The following is a 27,197-nucleotide window of genomic DNA, read 5'->3' as shown; positions in this document are numbered from 1 at the left end:
AGCTGGGGAGCCTCAGCCTGCTGGGAGCTGTAGTCCAAGGAGCCAATGTCAGTACCTTGCTGGTTAATGGGGCCCTCTTCCTCCTGTCCAGGCCCCCCCAAGTGGCAGAACGCCAGGGCCCGGTCACAGCTGCAACTCCAGTAGTTCCGCCACTTGGGGGGCACTGACAGGAGGAAGAGGGTCCCATTAACCACCAAGGCACTGACATTGCCTCCTAGGACTACAGCTCCCAGCATGCAGCAGGCCAACACTCTACAGCTTCCTCCCACAGTGGTTGATACTCATACCAGAACTACAGGCAGTGGGCCCCCACTTACCACAGAGAGGCCCAACTGACCACTGAGAGCCCCCATCGACCACAGGGAGCCCCCACTGACCACAGAGAGTCTGCACTGACCACTGGGAATACGCACTGACCACAGAGAGCCCCCACTGACCACCAGAGAGCCTGCACAGCCCTCCTGAGACACTGGGGACATCAGGCCGCAAATCTGGAGCAATACAGGGTATGTAGCTTCATATTATTTTGCATTGCTGTATAAAGGACGGGGGGTGCACAATTTTCTGTTCTTGCCTTGGCCGCAAAAGAAGCTAGCTACAGCTCTGATGTAGTGAGTGCTGCCTTCTGCATGCCCATCACTTTTATCAACTTCCTGGATTCCTAGCGTGCTTTGCATCTCTTTCCCTGCTGCTTGATGTGCTGCAATCTCAATTTCAGCAAGCAATGATAATGTTATATTGTTCAGACGTTGAGTTGTAATTCAGAGGGCAGGCTCTGCGAGCTGTGAGTTGTGCGACTTCCATATTCACAGGGCTGAGTAAAAATGTGTTGAGGAATTACATTCTATGGACATCTTCAATAAGTAAGTAAGTTACAAACTTCTAGATATGGTTATTAGAAGTGGGATTGAACATATGGAATTTCAAAATAGAAATACATACAGTTGGGCAAAAAAGTATTTACCGTATTTGCCGGCGTATAAGACGGGGTTTGAGACCCCAAAAAATCGCCCGAAAATCGGGGGTCGTCTTATACGCCGGGTATACTGCGGTATACTGTATGTAGATTCGGCTACATACAGTATACCGCGCTGAATACAAAGCCTGCCGTGATTAGCTCAGCGCTGAGCCAATCACGGCAGGCTTTGTATTCAGTAAATACAGGCTTTGTATTAAAGAATACAAAGCCTGCCGTGATTGGCTCAGAGCTAAGCTAATCACGGCAGGCTTTGTATTAATGAAGTGCAGTAGTAGCTGAAGGACGGAAGATGGAGGACGCTGCTGGGATCCTGGACAAGGTAAGAGACTGTAATCCCGAGTGTGGCTCGGGGTTAACACTTATGGTACTGAAAATTACCCCCGAGCCACACTCGGGAATACCGCCAAGGAGGTTAGTAAGTGCATTTAAACATTGTTTTGGGCTATATATATATATATATATATATCTTATACGACGAGTATAGCCCAAAACCTATATTTTTACACAAAAAGTGGGGGGTCGTCTTATACGCCCAGCCGTCTTATACGCCGGCAAATACGGTAGTCAGCCACCAATTGTGCAAGTTCTCCCACTTAAAAAGATGAGAGAGGCCTGTAATTGGCATCATAGGTAGACCTCAACTATGAGAGACAAAATGAGAAAACAAATCCAGACAAATCACATTGGCTGATTTGGAACAAATTTATTTGCAAATTATGGTGGAAAATAAGTATTTGGTCAATATCAAAAGGTCATCTCAATACTTTGTTATATATCCTTTGTTGGCAATGACAGAGGTCAAACGTGTCCTGTACGTCTTCACAAGGTTGGCACACACTGTTGCTGGTATGTTGGCCCATTCCTCCATGCAGATCTCCTCTAGAGCAGTGATGTTTTGGGGCTGTCGCTGGGCAACACGGACTTTCAACTCCCTCCAAAGGTTTTCTATGGGGTTGAGATCTGGAGACTGGCTAGGCCACTCCGGGACCTTGAAATGCTTCTTACAAAGCCACTCCTTCGTTGCCCGGGTGGTATGTTTGGGATCATTGTCATGTTGAAAGACCCAGCCACGTTTCATCTTCAATGCCCTTGCTGATGGAAGGAGGTTTGCACTCAAAATCTCAGGATACATGGCCCCATTCATTCTGTCCTGTACACGGATCAGTCGTCCTGGTCCCTTTGCAGAGAAACAGCCCCAAAGCATGATGTTGCCACCCCCATGCTTCACAGTAGGTATGGTGTTCTTTGGATGCAACTCAGCATTCTCTCTCCTCCAAACACGACGAGTTGTGTTTCTACCAAATAGTTCTATTTTGGTTTCATCTGACCATATGACATTCTCCCAATCCTCTTCTGGATCATCCAAATGCTCTCTAGCAAACTTCAGACGGGCCCGGACATGTACTGGCTTAAGCAGGGGGACACGTCTGGCACTGCAGGATCTGAGTCCCTGGCGGCGTAGTGTGTTACTGATGGTAGCCTTTGTTACGTTGGTCCCAGCTCTCTGCAGGTCATTCACTAGGTCCCCCCGTGTGGTCCTGGGATTTTTGCTCACCGTTCTTGTGATCATTTTGACCCCACGGGGTGAGATCTTGCGTGGAGCCCCAGATCAAGGGAGATTATCAGTGGTCTTGTATGTCTTCCATTTTCTAATTATTGCTCCCACAGTTGATTTGTACACACCAAGCTGCTTGCCTATTGCAGATTCAGTCTTCCAAGCCTGGTGCAGGTCTACAATTTTGTTTCTGGTGTCCTTCGACAGCTCTTTGGTCTTCACCATAGTGGAGTTTGGAGTGTGACTGTTTGAGGTTGTGGACAGGTGTCTTTTATACTGATAACAAGTTCAAACAGGTAGCATTGATACAGGTAATAAGTGCAGGACAGAGGAGCTTCTTAAAGAAGAAGGTACAGGTCTGTGAGAGCCAGAACTCTTGCTTGTTTGTAGGTGACCTAATAATTATTTTCCACCATAATTTGCAAATAATTTTGTTCCAAATCAGCCAATGTGATTTGTCTGGATTTGTTTTCTCATTTTGTCTCTCATAGTTGAGGTCTACCTATGATGCCAATTGCAGGCCTCTCTCATCTTTTTAAGTGGGAGAACTTGCACAATTGGTGGCTAACTAAATACTTTTTTGCCCCACTGTATGTATTTTTAGTTTTTGCCCACAGATACCCTTTAAGTTCACAATGTTTAAGACTTAAGTTGGGTTCGACAAACAGGCAGCAAACCAAAACAAAGTAAATTCTCTCATCCGTAATGGCGACCAAACAGTTTACACATATCTATCTTTTTCTGCTAGTCACATAGGATACCAATAGAATTATGGCTACATCAGCTAACAGCACGAGTTAACAAGCCACACATCACCAGAGACAGGAGGCACTCCCAGTGCCATACATGTTATGTTACTGTTTGTAGTGCAGAGATATGTAGTGCTCCAGGTCTTTGCAAAAAACAGAACTTGCTTTCTAATAGTCTGCAAGAATTCATGCAACTTACAAATAAAAAACATTGACAAACTTACAACAAAAAATCATTAATATAGTTGTCATGTTTCTACTGTCATATCTTTGTAGGCACTTGTCAATTCCTTGTTTTTGCAGACACCATTAACTTTTACTGTGCTGTTAACGAAAAGAAAACATACTTAACTTTCTTTATTTCATAATGTTCCAGTGTGGGAGCCTGTCCGGCATCAGCTAACGAACCATGTATTGTAGCTCATTTTAAAATAGCTGATTAAAAAGAAATTTCTCTCATCTGTTAATAGGTATGATCGTAATCTGAATATAGATTAGCTTTTATGGTACTTTTATAGAGATATAACTTCTTTATTAATTTAACACATTTACTTTCCATACGCTATCGTTATACAAAATCAGAATGTGACAATAATAGCAACTGTCAATGCTGAAGCCGCAGTCCTTGCTTTTATTAGTGGTTTTCCCAGGTGAGCCCCAACATAGGAATGTGCCAGAGGCTAGGAAGCCATAAGAAATGTAAAATACAGCCGCATTACTCTAGCACCTAATGCTCCTGTGCAAGGCATACTGTTTCTCCATGCAACCTTATGAATTTAATATTTCATGTGACGCAAACCTCTGTCCATCACATCTTGCAGCCCAACAAAAAAATCAAGCATGATTTTAGCTTCATGTATCTCAGTCTGACATTTAATATGTGCAGTATTGTCTTTAGTGTCAATTGTTTGAAGTGGTGATGAAAACCACTTGATTGATGGATTCGTTATTTCTGTTCCCTTACTCCTAGTGAACACACAAGCTGCATGACATGGGTTTAAATGGCCACAGCAGCCCTTTATTTAACCATATAACAATTAACAGTTCCAATTCACAATAACCACCTTTGGTCTCTAACAGCCTTTGGTGTCTACTAACCAAAATAAGTCTTTATAAAATCCACCTATGTCCCCACCTATAACCAGACCCTCAGCAGCAGAGGAAACCACAGGCTCTCATGTCCTGAAGTTGAGGGAAGTGGGTGCAGTAATGGTGGGGGACCTGCCCTATTGTTGGTCCCATCAGTGGTGGGGATTCCTTCCAACCCTTGCATCTGCGCTGGAGGTATGCAGTAAGCAAGGTGTTGGAGGGTCCCTAGAGTGGCTCCCAGATTGATGTCCTGTTTGTGTCCAAAAGAGTGGGCATTCCTTGCTGTCTATGTTTCACGCACAGTTTGTCAATATAGAACATGTAAAGAGTGACTAAGTTTAATAGATTAAATCAAGTATGCAATATTTTAGTTAGATACAGATGTAAACAATAACAGAATACAAAGCACGCCCATCTTACTACTTTCAGACTTCTTCGTGCTCCCCAAAACAGGCTGGTTTAGCCGCTATTCAAGATCATGTCTTCTAAAAATGCCAGTTGCCTGGCTATCATGCTGATCTACAGGCTTCAATACTTCCTTGATTCACTAACCTGAAAATGCTGTAGAAATGAGGAGTTCCAACTATGCTCTGACTTCACTAACTGCATGCATGAACCAGGTCAGTGACTTAGAGTACTGTACTCAGTATGCCATGAATGCCAGGTAATTAGCATTTCCAGATGTTTGGTAATGGTAGCCTCTATATTTCCCTTGCAACAGGTTTCCTTTAAAGCATATCTAAATCTAAAAGCAAAAGTGTAATATATTTCAGCTTACGTATCCTTAAATGTGGTGGCTGCATTTTCGTTTTCTTTTTTTCCATGTTTCATTTTTCCTTTATTTTCCCCTGGTGACCCAGGTAGTAAGTCTGTTATTTTTAAACTTCCTTTAACAGACCAAGATGTCCAGCAAAAGTAGAGTTAGATGGCGGAGACAAACCATTTAACATTGATAGGGGTGCTTACAATGGTTAGCTTTTACCCATTTATGTAAAACCTTAATAGTAATTTACCCTAAAAGGAAAAACAAACTGTTGCTGTAACTGCTTAAGCCATAGTGCTTGCAGCATTTTGTTCGCACCGGACCAGAGGCATAATGTGCCTTGCTTTCCTGTGTGCCCGATCGCATTGTGGCCGGAGGGCGTGGCTATGGTGCCATTCACTTCAATGGACCGCCATGCCCCCTCCTACCCCACAACATATTGAGCCAACCACAGTGCGTTCTGGCCAGAATCCGGCCGGAACGCACTGTGTCTCGAGTGAAAGAGGCCTAAAACGAGTTATCTAGAGCTTGGATTAAATTTGTAAGTCAAGTCCATCTAAATCTGCTAGTGCATCTAATAAGACCCTCTCCGCAGTACAACAATACTGCTGTCCAAGGGGGGCTCTGTTGCTCCTTTATAGAGTGAAGCCACCCAGGGCAGGACGTGTGTTACAACTGGATCACCAAGTGAAAATAAAAGAAATAAAAGCCTAAAAAACGAATGCAGCCACCATATTTAAGGATCTATAACCTACAATATATAATATCTACAACATATAAAATTTTTGTTTTTGAGTTTACATGCAGGAGCAGGTCACATGAGAAAAGCAAGTCTGTAATTTTGGAAGGGAGCTAAAGCAAGCTAAATAAAGAAGGGGCAGTTACTTTGGCCAAAGGGGATTATTTGCCGTTGGACCGTAAGGGCTGGTTACTGCCTTCAAAAGAACTACGCTGTGTTTTTTTGGTAAATAACAAGGGCATAGCAATAAAAAACTTTCTATGTAAACTGAGCAGTCATGAGACTCTAAATGCCTGTACTCAAATTATTGCATAATCAGACATGTGCGAACACAGGTGCACTTTAGGCCTTCTCTTTAAGGCCATGTACAGTATGTACTGCAAGTCAAGTGAATTAAGTTTTTAATAAATTATTTACCCATGGAATCTCTGAAGGTGTTCAGCTTACATTCAAAAGCAAAGATTCTCTAATAATTCTCTAATTCTGAAAAAACAGAATAAGGAAAGGTTTCTCTAAACATCTGAGTAATAAAATTAAGCTAACAGACACTTAGAACGCAGTAGGTTATAGAAAGGAGAATTCCGGTGAGCTCTTAATCTGAAGTTAAAAATATAGTACTTAGTACTAGGAATTTTGGAACCAAGTACTGTGGTCTGATAAATTTTTTTACTATGTGGCTACTAAAAAGTCGGGTTTGCAAGAGGTTTGGCGAACCTAGTGGGAAGCCCGCGAACCCCAAAAATAGCGGCAAACCTTATGAAAGTCTGTTGTAGCTGAATCTTGCAAATTTTTCTGTCCAATATACCAACACAAAAAATAATATTTAAAAAAAATGACTGTTCAGCAGGGAGAAGGTCTTTTATACACAAATTCTTTAAATTACAAGTTTGGGGGATGCCTTAAAGCTACATGTGAAGTTACAGAACAGTAAAGTGAGCAACATCACTGGGCAGTGGGTCGTAGTGGCAGTGATTGATGCTGGAACTACATCTCTGGACAACGTGATTGATGATGGATATTGTTGTTGTTTTTTTTTTATGGAATCTTGATTGAGAGACTTTTTCCCTCTGTGTCTGTTTAATTTTTTGGGGGAGAAAAGAGTAAGATAGTACCCCATACTCATTCCCCTTGGGGTAGGGGGTATCTGAGGGCCCCTTTATTGTAAAGAGGGCCCCTGATTCTAAAAATTCTCCCCCTCAATCCTCTTGGGTACTAGATCTATATATCGGTCTCACGAGTTTGTACGGTAAGTTACAATTATGTACACATTATTCCTGTTGACTATTCAAAATCTGTGTAAATACAGCACATCATAGTTTGTGAATGACACATGTATATTAATACCATCAGCCCACTCCATCTCCTTTACCATTACGATTAAGATTGGTGGGAAAAAGAAATCAGAAACCGATTCTTTCAGGTAATGAGAACTGTTTGGAATAAGAAAGATTTCATTAGAGGTTGACTAAAGCTGACCATACACCTATACATTATCTGCAGATTTTCTATGATCATATAGAAAAAGTGCAACAGATTCCTCCATCTACCCTAAACTGTGTGGATGGAGAAATCTTGCACTGGGCCAAGCTTCAGTATCTTGCTAGTTAGCCTCGCTGGCTGTCAAAATGCTTGAACAATCTGATTGAATGCAGGCATTGTTCAAGTATTTTGAGAGTCAGTGGGGCTGACTAGCAAGATACTGAAGTTTGGCCAAATAATAACTCTAAAATTGATAAATTTGAACCCTTCCCTCTTCTATTCAAAACTAAAAAAAACAAATGGCTATACATAAACTTATAAATTCAAAATAGAATTTAAACACAGAGCCTTCAACTTTGAATGATAAGACTATCCATCTATTTATGCTTTTGTGTTGTTGTCAGGTGGGTATTATAGGCAAAATGCTGTATGGAGTCATGGTTTACAGTGTATGCAAAAAAATAAGTGGTGCAGCAAAAATAAATAAATCTGGAATTCCACTTTAAGGCTAATAGTGTGTTTGTTATCAGTAGCAAAGAAGAATACCAAACAGGACCTCTTTGTGCAATTATATGCAGAAGTCCACTTTGGATTAAAGTAAAAAAAAATAATAATAATTGAAAATGTTGACTGTTATTATTTCCTCACACTCTTCAGTTCATGTTTTTTCATGTTTTATATTCCTGAGTTTAGTTTTTGTGATTCTGATCCAGATTTAATCACCTGAAAATGCTTTGCTCCTAAACCCCTAATTTAATTAGCATAATTTAAAATAACTGTCTTATCACCTTTCCTCATTCTTTCTTCTAAGTGATAAAGGTTAAAGTTGTGAAATAATTCCCGGGAACTCTTGGCATTTAGCACACTATCTCATTTGGTTTTATATCATTAAGATCATTTGGAAGGTAGGACCAGAGAAACGAAACATGTTACTCTCTGTATAAATGTACATTACTTTCATTCCTGTATCTCTGTTTATTGTGTTATGGTAGGAGAGATTTGAAGTTGGTAAGTATCACCCACCAGACCACAACCCAAACCAGGCCACATCAATATCCTTATCTCATCACCTGCAGGAGTGGCCAGCACTGGAGAAGACACCTAGGCGTGCCTGAATATACTTTCCTTTAGTTTTCAGGGTACCTCAGAAGCCTCCAAACCAGGGAAACTCTGACAAGAGAGTAAAAAAGAGAAGCATGCACTGTGGAGGCTACTGCACATAAATGGGAAGTTGCATTTTGCATCCATAGCACCCAGTGGCAACCAACACCACTGTCCCTGAGGGGGGGTGCTGCACCATTCCGGAACGGTGGTGTTACTTGCCACTTCATCTTGGCTGCGTCCCATTCAGCCCTTCCTTAAGTGTGGACCCAGGGTGACATACAATGCTGCCAATCATTGCTGTCACATGTAAACAAAGAGGCTACCCTTTGCCAGGTGCTAACTGATGACATAATGTAATACAGAACCTGGCAGAGAGAGTAAGTAGTCTAAGTATTTATTTTCTGATCCCTCGGACTGATCAGCTTTGGTGGCACCACAATCCATATGGGTCCACTCTAATGGAAATCTAAATGGGGCACAATATAATTAGTGGCACACACCTTTCCCCATTCTTATGGCCCTGACTAGGAGACAATTGGCAGGTTTGTAACTGCAATGGATTGCGGTATATTTCCTATTCTGCACTGCTGTGCATTTCCTATTCCACACCACGTCATCCTATACACCTTGTGTACATATTATATTCCACAACACCTCATTCGGTATACAGTTCTGTACATTCCCTATTCTGTACCAAACGTACAGGACAGCAGCTCTAGTGTGTATATGTGTGTCTTAGTGTGCTAGCTAGCAGCTCTAGCATGTGTCTGAGTGTGTGCCAGAACTGCATTGTCAGGTGTTTGGACAGGGGCGCAGTTTTAGATAATCACATGATAGCACCCCAGATTTGATTTGGGAGCATTGGGGAACTCTGGAAAGCAAATTGAAGTATGTGCAGGCACATCTAGGTGCACAGTTTTAGGTTCTCCTGTGAATTTGATCATTTATCAAATGACAGGTATACCTTAAAGTAAACAGCTTGTATTATTTTTCATGGCAGAAGGTAAAGTCCAGACATTGACTGCACCTTCCCCCGTCCCCATTCCTGACCACACTCTGCAAAGGACATGGACTTTTGATTGAGAGCACTTATCGCTATAATCTCTTATCCGAATTGCAGAGAAATTTAGCCAAATTGAGGTACCTTTCTATAGTTGCAGTATTTACTTGACAGCAACTTACTTGTTGCTTTCACCAGTTGCCTAGAATCACTCACATGTAAGAAATATCAGTTTCTTTATGATACCATGCCTGAAATAAAAACCAGACCTATCAAAAAAAATGTGCACTTTTATCAAGTCAGCCAGTAAATGTAGCACTTAACAATAGTCTGTTACCTCAGAAGAAGCTACAGAGAGTATATTTTTTTATATTGCTTTTTTGATGATATACTAGATGTTCATTGGTTATATATTTCGAACCTTAGGGCTGTGCTTGCTGGCAAATTAATATAAAAAGATTATATTGTAACAACACTGGATATTTCTAAACAATTCCTGTGGAAATCCAGCAAAAAAACCCAGAAGAATTCCCTCAGTTTACTATGTTTAATCACGATTGTGAAACAATGATGGACTTCAATTACCTTCTGGCATTTTATATCTATGGGGATTTGCAACAGGAAGATTCACATTCTGGAGTTTCTGGCTCACATATGAGCTGTGATTCCACTTTACTGTTGGTGGCGATGAAGCTGGGCACCAGTAGAATTTAATTTTAAAAAAAATTGTTTTTGGAATATTCAATCAATTTGCTAATAGTTAATGGAGTCAAAATGATGATTGTTTTTGCTGAAAAAAACGAGGGAGCAGGATGTAAAATTTTCCTCGAAGGAACACAGTTCTAACAGTGATTGTGTTTTTCTTTTATTCAAGAAACACCATTCATTCTGAAATTGAGTGCTAAGTCTCTGATAGTATTTTCAGATGTTTCGGATGAGATATTTCGTATGAACGTTAAGGCACACATCTACCAGTGTATGGCCAGTTTAACCTCCCTGGCGGTATAATTCTTTTCAGTTTCGTTATTTTTTCGGCGCAATTTTTTTCCGGATTTTTTTCGCTATTTTTTCCCGTTTATTTATTTATTTTTTAATCTCCCACCGGTTCTGCCCCAGTGCAACGCGTACGCTCGCAAGGGACGGAACCCGGAAGAGAGATGACGGCGCCGGCCGGAGGACACTGCGCGGCTCGAGGGACAAGGTAAGTAAATACTATGCAATATTCCCGAGTGTAGCTCAGAGTATGGAGAAGTAACCCCGGGCTGCACTCGGGAATACCGCCAAGGAGGTTAACAGTTCATGCACGTTGTGGTTGATTTACTATAGGAGTGTTTGACTTTGCAAAGTGAATTTTCACTTAGTGTATGAGGTGAAGCGGTGCTATTATTCAGTCATATGCAATCAAATATCCTGCTTCTTTTTATTTTCCTTGCATATGGTTGGGTATTCTTTGGAAAGTTAGCTTCACCTCATCCGCTAAACTAAGTGCAATTCACTTTGCAAATTGACCTCTACTCCTTTAGTAAATCAACCCCATTCTACAGTTCTGTGCAGTGGTAGTGAATCTTTCTTTATCTGCCGTAGACATGTGGACCGGCAAAACATTTTTTTCGTTTCGTCTTGACTTCCGATTTTGCATTATTTCGTTTTTTGGGATTCGGGTCTGAAAGTCAATTCGTTTCGGGATTCGGATTAGGATGAAATTCATTAGCGGTGGTCTGTACGAATCTTCGTTTGTGGACCAATTTTCGTTGCAGCAAAGAGACATACATTTTTTTTATTTACTTTGAGTTTTAACCCTTTAGTGAATGAATAGGGGTACCCGTTACTCATTCACAAGGGGGAGCAGCATCTGGGTGCCCCCTTAATTAAAGAGGTACGCCGATACAAATAAGCCCCCCTGCCTGCAGACCCCCACAACCACCGATTCAGGGTTGCGGGGAAGAGGCCCTTGTCCCCATCTGCATGAGAATATCAGACATGGGGACACCCTCCCAATGCCAAGGGCACGTGGCCTAGTAAGGCGCAGGGAGGGGGGCCTAAAGGGGGGCATACCAGACCTAAAGGGCCTGGTATGGATTATGGGGGAACCCCACACATTTCTTTTAACTTGGGGGGGTCCCTCCTAACATTCCTACCAGACCTAAAGGGTTTGGTATTAATTGGGGGGAACTGTAAAAAGTAAAAAAGAACTGTAAAAAAAAAGAAGTAACTTTGCTGCAACGAAAATTCGTCCACAAACGAAACATCATACAGACCACCGCTAACGAATTTCATCCGAAATTTTGTTTTCCGAATTTCTGGATAACGGAAATTCGTCCAAAAAATGAATTTTTTAGAAACAACGTTTTGCACATGTCTAATCAGCCGTGACACAGTTGTTAAACAACTAAGAGCTGTTTCAGGTGTGAGAACTAGACAGGTTCAGACTACTCTGCTAAGTCTGTTTTAGGACTCCAGCCTACTTTTATTCATCATCAAAAGCCATCTATCACAGGGAATATCCTTGCTGGGGGGTTTTCAGTATCACACAGTATCAGTATCACACAGTTTTAACCCTTTAGTGAATGAGTAGGGGTACCCCTTACTCATTCACGAGGGGGGCAGCATCTGGGTGCCCCCTTAATTAAAGAGGTACGCCGATACAAATAAGCCCCCCTGTCTGCAGACCCCCACAACCACAGATTCAGGGTTGTGGGGAAGAGGCCATTGTCCCCATCGGCATGAGAATGTCAGACATGGGGACACCCTCCCAATGCCAAGGGCACGTGGCCCGGTAAGGCGCAGGGAGGGGGCATACCAGACCTAAAGGGCCTGGTATGGATTATGGGGGAACCCCACACATTTCTTTTAACTTGGGGGGTCCCTCCTAACATTCCTACCAGACCTAAAGGGTTTGGTATTAATTGGGGGGAACTGTAAAAAGTAAAAAAGAACTGTAAAAAAAAAAGTAACTTTGCAGCAACGAAAAAATTCATCCACAAACGAAACATCATACAGACTACCACTAACAAATGTCATCCGAAATTTCGTTTTGCGAATTTCCGGATAACGGAAATTCGTCCAAAAAATGAATTTTGCACATGTCTAATCAGCTGTGACACAGTGGTTAAACAACTAAGAGCTGTTTCAGGTGTGAGAACTAGACAGGTTGAGACTACTCTGTTAAGTCTGTTTTAGGACTCCTGCCTACTTTTATTCATCATCAAAAGCCATCTTTTACAGGGAATATCCTTGCTGGGGTGTTTTCAGTATCACACAGATACAACAAAAAGTTCAGCCTCCTGGCTATTTTAATCTGCTTAGACCTTCAGCCAGCTTCAGCACGGACTGAAAATGTATAACTGCAACTCTGCAAATGCTACATTTGTATTATTTGTCATAACAATTGTTATTTGCAGCCATGTAACAGTTATATGCAGCTTTTGTCTTAGATTAGTAAATATAACAGGTGTTAGGACAATTAACAGTAGTTAATTGTGAGTTTAACTCAATGGCTGCATTTTCCAGGGTGGAATGATCTGAGATTGATCTGAGCAAATTTAAGCAAGTAGTAGTTTATTGCTACTGTAGCACCTGCTAGACTGTGGATCATTTAAGCAGCCTGGCAGATTATTGCTCCCTAAATTATGCATTTAGTCTGTCCCTGTTTAATGGACAGGTTGAGAGAAAGGAGAGAATCTTGATTAGCTGGTGTAGTCTGGACAAGCCTGTCCCTAGCAACCAGTGTCAAGAGGACTCGGATTGGCTCTAGAGCAGCCTGGGTAATTGCAGCTCACTCATGGGACTGCAATGACTTGTGGGAACTAAAGCCCAGGCACAGGAGAAGTGCTAGCATCCAAAGGAACATAGAACTATAGCTCCCAGAGTGCCTGAAGGGATAGAAACACTGTGCTGGGTGCTCTGGAGTTCAGATTCACGTGTAGAGAGAGAGCAGATAGAACTGTGTGATCTGTTTGTCAGTTGTGCACCTGCTCAGTGGTATTAGAGATCTCTGATTCTGCCCTCAGAGAGGCTGTGATTGGTGCTGTGGAGAGTGAATGAATCAAAGACTGCTGCCAAAGATCTTGAAAGGCTCTGGATGCTGGCTCGAGAGGGAGAACCCTTTTGCCGGCCCACGTGTCATCACCTGAGAATCGGGAGTTATTTACATCGATGAGAAGATTCCAAGCCAATAACTCCTCATCCTTGGGAAACCGTGTGCTTTTGTGCAATTTCAAGGATAGCTTTTCCCTTGGGAACTTATATTATCCTACCAGTTCCCTAAAGGTTTGTTTAAGAGCACTCTAAGGGTCCCAACACCAACAGGACTTTAGATAATTCTACTGACCAGTAGCATAATGAGGGGTGTTTGGTTGTCACTAGTGGAGTAGTTTGCCTTTTTGCCTCATACATATTCTATTCGATATATAGCCTTTAGCAATCTGTAATTTTGTTACTGTTATTTACTGCTCCTGCGCTGGTGCTGCTGATTTATTCACCGTGCGATTGTTCAAAAGTGAATTTGCTGTGGCATATTATGTTTGTTCTCCCCATTTGCACCCGAAGGGCTTCTGCCTTTTTTTTAAAAGCCCATTATATCCCACAAGGTGTGTTGTGGGTCCAATCTGGGTGGTTCTTAGCTGGTGTGGGACAGAAGAACCTCAGTATTACAGCAGCTTCTTCGGGGGTGAGCGCTACAGTACAATCACATCATATTAAATGCATCTGAGCTGGGAATTGGCAATCACTGTGTGGAAAATGTATGTCACTGAACCTTACTGTACATTTATAAGAGCAAGTAAATCCTCATCAAAAATACAGATAGTGATACGCCTCTGATTATGAGAAGTCACAGGTATAAATCAAAAATATATAATCTGCCCACTTTAACCAAGCGTTGTACGTAAGAAGCCTTTAATGCATCTATCATGTCACAAAGTGATATATGTGGCTTTGTACAGTAGTGGCATAAAAAAACGGACACATGTTAAGCCTCAGAAAATACAGTATGTCACGCAGGCAAGAGAACACTTTCATAACACTAACAGTGACAGGATGTTCTCAAGGTCCTTGTCTTCCACCAATAACATTAGTTCATGTCAGTTACATTTTTTATTGGTCCTTGCCGTCTCATCTAACCCTACTGAAAGCAGTGCCAAGGCAACATATTCACAGGATGTCTTTTCAACTGCAGTTGGGAAACTGTCTTGGCAGTGTCATTCAGACAGCAAAACGAAATCATCAGTATTAAGAGGTTCGGAATGTGGGAATTTTTTCATATTTGGCAAATGTAATTTCAAAAAAGGCTCAAGGCTATTAACTTGTCTGGGATTTCGTCTCCTGAATATTTCTTATTTGCTCATTCTTTTTTTTTTTTACTATGTACTCTTTATAAAATGTAAAAGTTAATATAGATGTAATAATAAAACAGTAGTGTTGGATGCTGTGCTATCTTGTGTGGTTCTATCACAAAACACTACAAAGCTTCTATAACCTGCAGCAAGATTTCAGTGGATAATTAACAAGGGGAACTTGTCTCAAACAGTAACATGTGTCTGCATAATTTTGAAATAACACATACAGATCATGCTGAACTCGCACTGTAACGTATATAATCATTGTTTACCATATATATGCTTACCAGCCAATCAGTCATCAACTGCTCTGCTGGGCAAGAGTTTATCGAATTCACCCTAAGGCATCATTTCTTAACCTTTCTTCAATCACAAAACTGTTTAAAAGTATGCAAATTCTCAAAGCAACCCAGTTTAAAATGGGAAAAAATTAAATGTAAACATTTTAATAATGATTTGTGGTTTCCCGAAACTCTATACAGGACCCTTATCCTAAATAGGGGTCTGGTAGGGACTTTAAGGGGGGGGGGACCCCATGCAAAAAAACAGCAACAAAAGAATGATTTGGAATTCCCCACTTCTCATCAGAGTCCCCCTCTTTCACATCAGTAGACCCCCCCTTAACGTCAGGAGCCTCTTCACATGAGAATCCTACCTTATAATGTTCAGCACAGTGCGGCTGCAAGCAGCAGCATAGCAGAGGATGGGAAGTGGAGCAGGTCTGGACAGAGGTGGACTTCTGTCCTCTCCTGAATGCTGGCGGGGGTCCTGGATGCATTGCTATCATGCATCCCCATAGTGCTGGTGGCAGCTCACCTGCACCATGGAAATGCATGACACTGTGCCAAAATCTGAACCCTTGACAAAGCCAGAAGACTCTTCCAGAGCTTTTGTCATAATAAACATTTAAACCGCTTGAACAGCGAGATTTTAAGCCCCCTTCCTGTCCAGGCCATTTTTCAGTATTCAGCGCTGCGGTACTTTGACTGACATTTATTCAGTCATGAAACACTGTACTGAAATGTTTTTTTGATAATTTTTGGGGACAGATAGAGCTTTCTTTTGAAGGATATAAATCACCACTGGGTTTTTTTATTTTTGACTATATAAAGAAAAAAGTACCAAAAATGTTAAAAGAACAACTGTTTTCCTTATGTTTTGTTATGAAACATTTATTATCACCCAATTTTTTAATCAAGTATAAAAGATGGGGTCACGTCGGGTAAATAGATACCATACATTTCAAGCCTTGCATACACCTGTGAAATTCCCAAAATTGGTCATAGGTGATGCTTTAAAAGCTTTTATCGCTCATCAGTTTAGTGTTAACAGTGGTTGATTGCCCTAGAATTATTGCTCACACTCCGACATTCGGAGTGATATGTAAGATGTGCTGTGTAATTGTTGTTTTTGCATATAGGTGCACTGCCGCATGTTTGCATGTGTATGTGTGTTGAGGGGGAGGGACTTTAAAAAAGTTTTATTTTTTTATTTTTATATGTGACTTTAATTTTTAAACTTGCTTTTTTTAACACTTAACTTCATTGTTTATGAAGCCCCCTACATGATAGCACAGACACAATGACAGGTCCTCTTAGACCCCTAATGTGACCTAGGGACCCCAAAGAAGCCGATGAAGCAGAGATCTGCTTCATCAGCTTCTTTTTTGGCTCCAGCAACTGGAGAAATTACACATTGAAACCAGAAGTGATCTGCTTCACCAGCTTCTTTTTTGGCTCAAGTAACTGGAGAAATGACACGCTGAAACCAGAAGTGATGTAATACACATCACCTCCGTTTTTAGTGATTGAAGGGGAGATCAGCTGCTGGAAATGTGCTGAGCTCTCTCCAATCTCAGTACAGAGGCCTGCTGTGCCAGTCTTAGGCCCACACGTGGGACATCGGTGCCTGGGATAACTGTGGGGGGGGGGCAGGGGATGCGCAACCCCCGTTAAGGGTCCTCCATCTGGCAGTTTATTTACAACAGCCAGGCGGCCAGCAGTTAAGAGAGACACATAAAAGTAAACCTCCAGTCTTTTTCGTTTCTGATAGAGTCAGTTTTTTTCTTTTTATCATTGTCAGTAACCGGATGAGTAGGGTTTTTCCTTCCTATTATCCTAATGATTGTGGACACCAACAAAGGAAATCTCTTGAATGCATTCTAACCTCTGTTTATAGGTTGGTGTCTGCATTCTGGTTGGAGTATTATCTTTATTTTCTGCCCACGTGACAGCATCATTTTGTTCACCAATCCTGAGATTTTACACAGCCCTGGCAGACAGCACAGCCATGTTGGTACTGCAGTTAAAGTGTATATAAACCCTAACAATGAAGCTCCCCTTTAGTCTGTTAAGCATGCAATTGAAAGCATTTTGTTATATCTGTTTGATAGGTGCTAAAAAAAATGTCCAGTAGATCCTACCAAAAGATCAATGAGGTTCACACTATAGTACACACACTATTAGTTTAAATCATGATCTATAGTACAACTACATATTATGTATGTACTATAGATCATGATTTAAACTAATAGTGTGTGTACTATAGTGTATACTTCATATAGAGTATTAGTTTAAAATCATGATCCATAGATTGGAATCGGAATCGGATTTGAACACAGGCCCTTACTTGATGGTGCCTGTGCAATGGAGGTGCCTCACGAGCTGCCGATTTCCTGTTCCTCTTTCCTCCCATGTGAGGACGACGTCGGCCGAAATTCGTTAACGGTAGTCTGTACGTATTTTCGTTTGTGGCCGAATTTTCGTTGCAGTAAAGTGACGACAAAAACTAAACGCATACGAATATTCGTACAGACTACCGTTAACGAATTTCGTCCGAATCCCAAAACGAATTGACTTTCGGACCCGAATCCCCATTTTTTTCAATTTGATGTAAACCTACAGTGAGAGAAACAAGGGGACAACTAATGCTGGTTTTTGTATAAAAATGCCTGGCACATTTTAGTATGTCTTGGTCATGCATGGAACAAGCATGCAGGAAATTAAAGTAGAGGATATATTAGGATTCCCTATCGGTTTACTTATTCCAGGTTAAAGTATAAAAATCTACGCACTATCATAATATCCTAGCAACTTAGATTTAAGGGGGAAGACAATGCTCAGCAATACGTTCTGTTAGAACTGGTTTCCTTAACTTCCTAGAGCAGTACACAGAGACAAGTAGGAAAAACAAAGACACTGGGTGGGGGGCTCAGGGACAGTCCTGAATCTCAAACTGGTACCTTTGAATGATCAAAGTGTTTAGAAAGGCCTGCATACATCTACGCGTGCCGATTAGGGGACTCTAATCCTCGAGATTGAGATCCTTGAACCAGCTTCTTTTCATCTGCCCCGTCCAACTAAAGTTTAATGCATGTCAGGTGATCTCCACCGTACTTCTTGGAAGCTGCAATAGAGACAGCAGCAGATTATCTCTATTTATCTCAGCAGAGAGAACAATGGACAGCAAATTCCATCACACCAGATGGCAGCGATACCAGCTTCCCTTAGTCAGGGTAATTGATCCTCCATGCTCCACATAGCAGGAGTTTATGGTATGATAATCCAAAAAAAAAACCCCATATGTTATGTGATAATCTGCTTCTGTGTATTGTGGACTGAAATAACAAATGCCACTTGATAATAAATAAATAAATAAAAATAACGCCTACTTTATATTTGTTGCACTTTTCTCATTTACATAGCATAAATTGCTGCTTGTACAAAACATGCTCAATTCTGAAAGAAAAGTAGTTCTCTGTAATGAGTTGTGCTCCGGGATGCAAAGGGAGGTTGGGAGTTTAATGTTAACATAACGAAAGCTGCCCATGCACCTTACAACCATCGCACGACTTTCGTCTTGCGATGGTTGTAAGGTAATTTTAAAAATGTAGGATCTGCCCATCTTGGGCAGATCGTACTTGCGATAGGCAGATCATACTTGCGATAATCGCAAGCCCACCCCGCTGAGGGACGGGCTTCCGATGACTGCAAAGCTGAACGGGCAGTGTGTGCTTGCGCACACCGGCCCGTGCAGCATTCGTCTTACGAGCAGGCCACAAACTCGCCGAAAATCGTACGATTCTCGGCAGGTTTTCAAACATGCTCGTAAAACAAAAGACGTGCGACCATACGGTAGAAACGGTCGCATGCCTTCCATACACTACAAGATTATCGTACGATCGTGGGATTTCCCGCGATTATCGTACGATAATCGCGGGAAATCCCACGATCGTACGATAATCGCAGGTGTATGGGCACCTTAACCCTGTCTGTACTGTGCTGGCAGATCTCATTATCAGTTGTAAACTAGATTTGAACAAGGTCTGTCATAACAAAGGGTTAAAGATCTAGAAGCATCGTATATATTAATGAGGGGAAGCTAAGTCTCTCCCTAGTCTTTCTATGAGGAGTTTGCTATTGCTGAAATTGAGAGAGGAGCTTGCAACGGCCTGCTACACAGACACATCTAAAAGGTAAGACATCTTTTTTTTAAATTAATTTAGATATTCTGTGTGAATAGGAACACATAACAAACATAAAGCAGGAGTTCTCTTGGTTTTGACTGCAAAAGGGGAAATACATATAAAACTATCTTATATTTTAAAGGAACAAAATAGATTAGAACCTTTCAAAACCCTTAATTGGATTAATTTGGACTATTAACTATTTGAACTGTCCAGATTTATAGAAATCTAGATCTTTATATGGATTGTTTTGCTGTTAAATTCCATTTCACTGATATTTTGCAATGTCGGACAAAGCATTGTTATACACTCCATTTTCATCACACATGTAACATGGCAATGACAGGAAAATATAACCTGATATAGTTTTTTTCCTTTCAGAAGATCACAGTGACAACATTTGCCCACTTAATATGGCATTTTGCAGTGTCATAATAACAACATGCAAAGCCTGCACTTCTTTTATGTGTATGTCTAGTTTCACAATGACAAGTTACTTATTAAGCATTTTATGACAGCCTTCAATGCCAGCGATGGAAATTCTCCTTTTAAATGATGCCACGGCAACAGATAATTTGAGACTACATGCTCCCTTCATGAGATGACATACTGTCAGGCTGCTGTCTTTTTTTTGGGTCATGAATTCTGAATGTTCTTTCCAAAGTGACTGGATTACAGGTGTACAGGAGTTATGTTCTGTGGAATGAGCCCCTCCCACTGTAGGGTGACAGGGTAATGTATGTGACAGATTACAGCCTCAGGAAGCCACAGTGTGCAGAGAGAGTAGATTAAGGTTCACTAAACAAATTTCTTTCATTTTCTCTAACTTGTCCTGCCAAGCGGAAAAAAATGAACTTTCCAGAAATTGTTCTTGAAATCCCATTAGTTCTTTGAAAACCATTTTCCCAGCAGCTGCTCAGCACCCATCGCCATCACAAGAAGCTGCTTTCCTGCTACCAGGATTTTTTATTCATTTTTTTCTCTTTTGTCTGTCTTTCCTTAACCCGTGGCATACTAAAATCTTTTTTTTAACCAAATCAATATTTAGCTATACCTCTTAGTAAGTACTTCATGCGTGGACTAATATGCACTATTACAAAGAGTTGTTTTTCTGCTCCAGGGATTTTTCCTACACTTTTCTCTCCTTTGCATTCATGTGTTTAACCCATGCTGTGCACAATTCCAGCCCATATACTAAATTAACATTCAACCAGGCATCTTCAATGTAATTATCGGAAGCTCTAAAGGTACTCACAGACATGAAATGGTATGATTTTTTTTTCCAATGGATTGGATCACAATCTCAAATGTATGGGTTTGCTGTGATGCCACAAGCTTCTGTTGGGGGGAGGAGTGATTATGTGGGTTAGAAGACCTGTTCTGGTCTTTATTGTTGCCCCTTATTAATCCAGGGCTTTCCATGCTCTATGCTCTCCACTCCTATTTATATTCACATAATCTTGTAAGGTAAATTAGCCTCCTCCTCTCTGTTCTCTGTCCCTCATCTTTCCATTGCATAACGTCATACAATTGGCTCCCCCCTGTCTCCTCTCTGCCACTCAATGCAACTGTGCTTAGTAACCAATTACCTTTCCTATTCAGCTTGTTCAGTTAAACTTTAAAAATACTGATTGAAGGTGCTCTAGATTCTGTCTGCTCCAGTCTTAGTAAATTACGCTGTCTGTTCCTAACAGCTTGACAGCAATGGATGTCAGACTGCACAAGGGGAAGGCAACCTTGGCACTCCATCTGTTCTGGAACTACATAGACTTGGAGTTCCCATGAGGCATTGGAAGGCTGACAACTACAGGCATGACTCCCAGATGCGGAGCATGGTATGATTTGTAGTTTCACCACAGTTGGAGTGCCAAGGTTTCCTACCCCTAAACTACACCAAAATAGCTACCACAATGTATCTCCATGGGATGGCTATAGAAAAGGAGACACATATGCCAGCCTGGAGAGTGTGTGCCTTAAGAAGGAGCAATGTTCTGCAACATGGTATAGGGGGAAGGAGATCAGTAAGAGAACTTGCTGATTGTAGGAAGCTGAGAGAATCTTAAGTGAGATACCCTGCAAGATTCTCCAGGTCAGATTACTGCTGTTGAGTGCTTAGAGAACAGCATCGAGGAGCTGGAGCGGATTACATCTGTTTCCTCAGCCTGCCTTAGAGGACTAAGGAGAGTTTACAGCTGCATTATAATTACCACATGGTTTCTGCAAAGAACTTCCTTGTGCCTTAGTGACTGTCTCACAGTGTTCTAGCATTGCATTATTCTGCTTCATTACAGAACTTCTATATCTTCAGCTACCTGTTGATCTCATCATACAGCTATATACAAAGGACAAATACTGTACAGACAACTGCTTTCGGGGGTTGTTCACAACAGCAGCCACACTCAACTACATGGCTGCTGATGTGTGCCCGGACAGTGCTGAATCAAGTCCTCAATCAAGTCCTCAGTCCTCAATCAAGCTGTGTCTTTTTTTCTTAGAACTTTATTAAAATGTCACAAATGGCATTTCATTAAGTTCTATGGGCTCACCTCAGTACGATACAGTGTGTTGTACCGCATCGCACTGTGGTTCCTTTAAAAAAAAGTACTGCATGCCGTACTGCACACCTATGGTTCACACCACTGCATTCTGTGTTAACATTCATGTTTTAACCATTTCTCTTATTTTCAGCTTGCAGCCATGAATAAAGTTTCCTATTATATACAATTGTCTTATTCACTGTGTCACGGAATTTCAAGGATGACACCAGACTCATGTAGGAGCTGTACCCACACACTTATGAAAATCAGCACTTACAGGTGCACTACACTTGTAACTTTAGGTCAAATTACTCCTCCCTATTCCCTGACCTTCCAGTCACCAATAATATAACCCTTTAAAGTTGTTCCCCACCCCTCCTCTCTCCATTGATGTAAATTTGTAAGATTGTTTCTCCTCCTTCTCTCTGCTCTCTGCCCCTCCTCTATCCATTGAGAGCTAACCTAACAAGTTTATGAAGCGCCCCGCAGCTCGTTGCAGACAGCTTGCCCTAAGGGTCATTGGATTGTGCTTTCATAAACAAATGTTCTTTCAAGTCTATGGGCAGCATACCATTCTGCATCAGAGAGTGAGAGACCAGTAGAATTGATAATAAAGGTTATTTAGAATGAATGAAGGGGCATGAACAATAAGGAGATATATATATAAGCTTGAAATTTAAGCTGAAAAACAGACCAATTAAATGTATTAAAACAGCCAGACATACAGAAAAATTGTACAAGAAGAGAATAAAGCAGAACAAGAAAAGAAAGATAAGAGAAGCAGACATAGCCTCTGAAGTAAAGATGAGATAGAAGCACAGACTGCCAGTGTTGGGTTGCTAGGAGAAGAGGAGACTGTTGAAGATAATGCGGAATTTGAATCTTACAGAAAGAGGAGACTGATGCCATTTCATTCAAACAAAAGGTCTCCACTTTTCAAAGCACAATCAACAACCCAACTTCTGAACAAGGGGGACTGATACAAAAGGAAAAAATAGTTTTATTTTTAAACATCATGGAATTATTTATAGACTTAACAGGAGAATACTAACACATGTTCTTAAACAGTTTATGACATCAAATTAAGCCCCCATTCATATCCTTGCACTTTGTCTGCCACTTCCATGTTTTAACTGCACTTAAATTATTTATCAGTATTATCACGTACGCTTTTACATTCTGCCCCCTGCCCATGCTACAGTGTGACTGAGGTAGAAATGTACAAAGCACATCAAATGCTCATGAATACAGTTGATTGCCTGTTTTCTTGAATTGAAGAGTTAAGAAAAAAAATCTGCTTTTAATCTTTTAATCTTAAAAAACAGAAAATGTGACTATGTATATAACACATTAATGTGCAGTGAAGTAAACCTGTTCTAGCCTTATCTAACCTAAGCTCACGCTGACACTGAACAGCAGTAAATTGCCTGCTCCTACCTTAGTAGTACTCTCTTACTGACACTCTCTTGCCACTTCATCCCTCTTAAACACCTATGTAAGTGCTAGCCTTCAGAAAGTTGGTATTTGCATAGGGCTATGCACACCACATCTGCCTGTGTCACAATGTTTTCTCTGGTGATTGGACACTTACGCACCATTCACTGCATTGTCAGAGGCAAGGGGGGGTCTTTACATGTGCCACTAGTAATTTCAGGGGGCTGAAGCAACAGACACGAATGGAGTGATATCATGAAAGCTATGTGAAAGTGGAGTACAAATGATTAATCACCAATATTGCTTGTAGGCTCTGTGCAACTCATTTTTCCCCTGAACTGACTCACCATGCCTTGTTTCATACTATGGGGTCTATTCACTAAGCTGCAGTAGGCAGCCGAGTGAATGACCGACCTGAAGTGAAGTGAGCCGAACACTGTTTGGCTATTCACTTCAGGCTGGTACGGCTGACTTCACGTGGCTTCGGGTCGGCCGAACATGCTCAGCATGTTCCTGCCGACCCGAAGTGCAGAAGAAGTTCGACTCAGCCGATCCAACATCTGGATTAGCTGAGCCGAACCTCCGGCAGGCTACTCACTGCTGTTCGGCCTATTCTTAAAGATGCCGAACAGCAGTGACGGGATTCGGCTCGGCTGTTCTGCTCGGTCCCTCAGAGGTACGGAGCAGAACAGAAAAAGAGTTAAAAAAGGTAAAAAAAAGTAAATAGAAAACTTTTGTGCGGAGCTAGCAGTGACAGCTAGCTCCGCCCAATAGTTTCCTATTGTCCGGCGGCTCTGCTGCTGTCAAAAAAAGACGAAAAAAAAGAAAACTCTCCCGGGCGCTCTGGGAGCCTCCCGCTCCCGGCCGCCCAGGATAGAAACACTGCTGTGTCTTTTTTTTCTTTATTCTGACACGAGCGATGTCAGAATAGAAAAAAAAAAGAAATTTTACCATTGAAAAGCATTGGTACATGTACCAATGCTTCTCAATGGGAAAATGTCTTCTTTTTCTTTTTTTCTATTCTGACATCGCTTGTGTCAGAATAAAGAAAAAAAAGACACAGCAGTGTTTCTCTCCTTGGCGGCCGGGAGCAGGAGACTCACGGGGCGCCAGGGAGAGTTAGCTGTTTGGAGATCAGTGTCCCAGGTTAGCAGGTAACCAGGGACGCTGATCTCTCTGCAAGTGGCCGGAGCCAGCTGTAAGATCACGGCTGGCTCCGCCCAGCTGTCAGAAGCAGGCTGTCGGCCGGCCAATGGCCAGCCGCTTGGCCAGCTTCGGCTTTCAGCACGCCTCAGCCGAGCTGATGCATATGCGTTCGGCTCGACTGAGCCGCTCGGCCATGTTCGGGAGCTGTATGGGCTATTGTGAATAGCCCGTACAGCACCCCTTCGGTTCTACTGAACCGAAGGGGTCCTGGGGCCGAAGCTAGCCGAAGGGTCGGCCAAAGCTACGGCCAGATCCTTCGTGAATAGACCCCTATGTGTGGAGGGGACCATCTTGGTAGAGGAGCAAGGCTTGCTTGCCATTGTTAGACTTGCCTTCTAATGACTGGTGAACATGCAGGGGAGGTGGAGAAATCACAGATCCACAGAATAAATAACATGTAAGTAGGGAGATTCTTGCACTGTAGGTCTTCAGGTGCAGCTTTTTCATCAGCAGGCCCTTGGAGAAACAATGAGAATCACAGTAATGACATCATCAAATCTCACTTCAGATTGTGTGAAAATAGCAATCATCTGAGGCAGGAGTGGGACTGATATGCCTTTGATGATCTCATACTGCAGCTATACAGCTCTACAGGCCTGGTCTACAGGAACAGGAGTGCCTAGGCACAGTCACATGGCTGGAATAGCACTGCTATTTAACAAGAGGAACTTTATCAGGGTACTGCGTAGCCACAATGAACCCTTCTAGTTGTTCCCTGTAGGATAGTAAATCTTAATTTTTTTAGTATAGTTCCACTTTACAGTAGCAGCACGTACCACTTGGTGTCTGTCATACAGTGTCAGTGTAAGTTTGATAATATCAGTGTAAGTATCACTTTGGGAGGGGGGCCTGTGCTTGCTGTGGGGATGGCGAGACACTGAGGACTGAAGTTCCGATACACACACTCCTTTCTTACAACTGTTGAAAATACTACCCTGATCCCTGGGACTGCTATTACTTCTTACCTAGCTGGCAAAGATGGAAAGAATAGAACAGTAAGCAACAGACAGCTTTCAAAAGATCACCTGCTTCCAGAAAGCATAAAGAGGTAGCCCCACTTCCTGTCCTCAGGGGTCACCGGTGGTTTCTTCCATACTGGCCTTGCCTGACTGCTGTAATTAATCAATGATTGAAGGTATGTCTCTGGTTTCCTCTCACCTGCAGCTTTCCCCAGACTCAGCCACATGTGCAGAGCCAACTTTCTGCAAATAATTGAAGCCACTCTAAATATGCCTCTTTTTAATGACAAAGTTCAGATAAACCTGTCCCTGCTGTAACAGGATTTGGAAAAAATCTGCAAGGGTACTAATGCTGTAGAGAAGCACATAAAAGTGTTGGAACTGTTTCTCTACTTTCAGCTCTCCTAGCAACCACAAGAAAGATTTGTCCATGTACAGAGGAAGCTGGATGACTATGAAAACTGTTCGAGGAACAATTTGAGCTTGCTAGGTTTCTATGAGTGTGCCGAGGGCTCTAACCCCAAGTTGTTCCTGCAATGCTGGATTAAAGATAACATATTTGGATGTCTCTCCAAGCTTTACCACTGAGAGAGCACACCAGTCCCCACCTAAATCTCCACTTCTTAGACCAATAATTGCTAAACTTCTAAATTACAGAAACAAAGTCATCATCTTGGGGGTGGCAAGGAATGTGGGAAACCTTCAATATTACATTTCTTATGTTGCCATAGTGGTATCTCCTATTCTATGTAATAACTTGCATGGCTTTGCATAGTAGAGGAGAGGTTTTCCACCTCTCCCTCAGAGGCATCTGACTGCCTATTATGAATAAACTGGCCCTGTGACACATAAAGCCCCATCTCTGCAGAACAGATAAGTTCTAACATCTGACCTTCATCCCTGTCACAGAAGAGGGTACTAAAGGTACAAGGATGGCAGACGATGTGCAAGGTATTGCTGTCCATCACTCGTTTTCAATAATTGACCGGCTGGCAAATGAAAATGTTAACCCAAAATTCCCCAATCTGGATACACAGGAAACAAGCAAATTGAAGCACACATACACTAATATGCAAGATGCTACCACTCACAACTTACAGGTCTGTGAGAAACCTTGCTCCGGACCTTGCTTCTGACCTCCTGTCAGTAAACTCTGCGCTCAAGCAGACAGGCACACTGCTCACACTAGTAGTTAGAGGTTAGCTAAACCAGGCAATATCACTTATAGAGTGCAAACACCCACTCAAAGTCCCTTGTGATGTGTGCATTCTTTAGAGCAGGGGTCTCAAACTCAATTTAGTCGGGGGCCACTGGACACATTTTTTAGTCCCGTGGGGGCCGCTACTATATACGGTACCAGTTTTAATGTATGCACGTTACAAGCGGCAACTGTCACCAGTTCAAATGACAGCCGATGCATGTAAACACCGGCCACCACATGTAATCATATGTGAAAGGATTACATGCCGCTAGGAATCAATCACTCTCCCTGGATACACGATTGTTTATCCAGGGATAGTGATTGTTTTTGTAACTGCATGTAATCATATCACATACGATTACATGCAGTACACAGGCGTGTACATGCAGCGGCTGTCACCTGATCATTAACTTGAATGGGTGCTGCATGTAAATGCTAGATTAGGGATACCTGCTGCAGGAAAACGCAAGTTTGTGACACAGGAATACCTAATCGGACCTGAAATATAGGGGACTCCCCCCCATTCCAATCCCCTTCGCACACATAATAATACACCCCCCATTCCAATCCCCCCTCACACATAATAATACACTCACCCCCCC

The sequence above is a fragment of the Nanorana parkeri genome, unplaced genomic scaffold (genome assembly GCF_000935625.1).
Source record: "Nanorana parkeri isolate BGI_ZX_2015 unplaced genomic scaffold, ASM93562v1 scaffold265, whole genome shotgun sequence".
NCBI lineage: Eukaryota > Metazoa > Chordata > Amphibia > Anura > Dicroglossidae > Nanorana > Nanorana parkeri.
The sequence above is the reverse complement of the archived record's forward strand: the minus strand, read 5'-3'. Positions refer to the sequence as shown.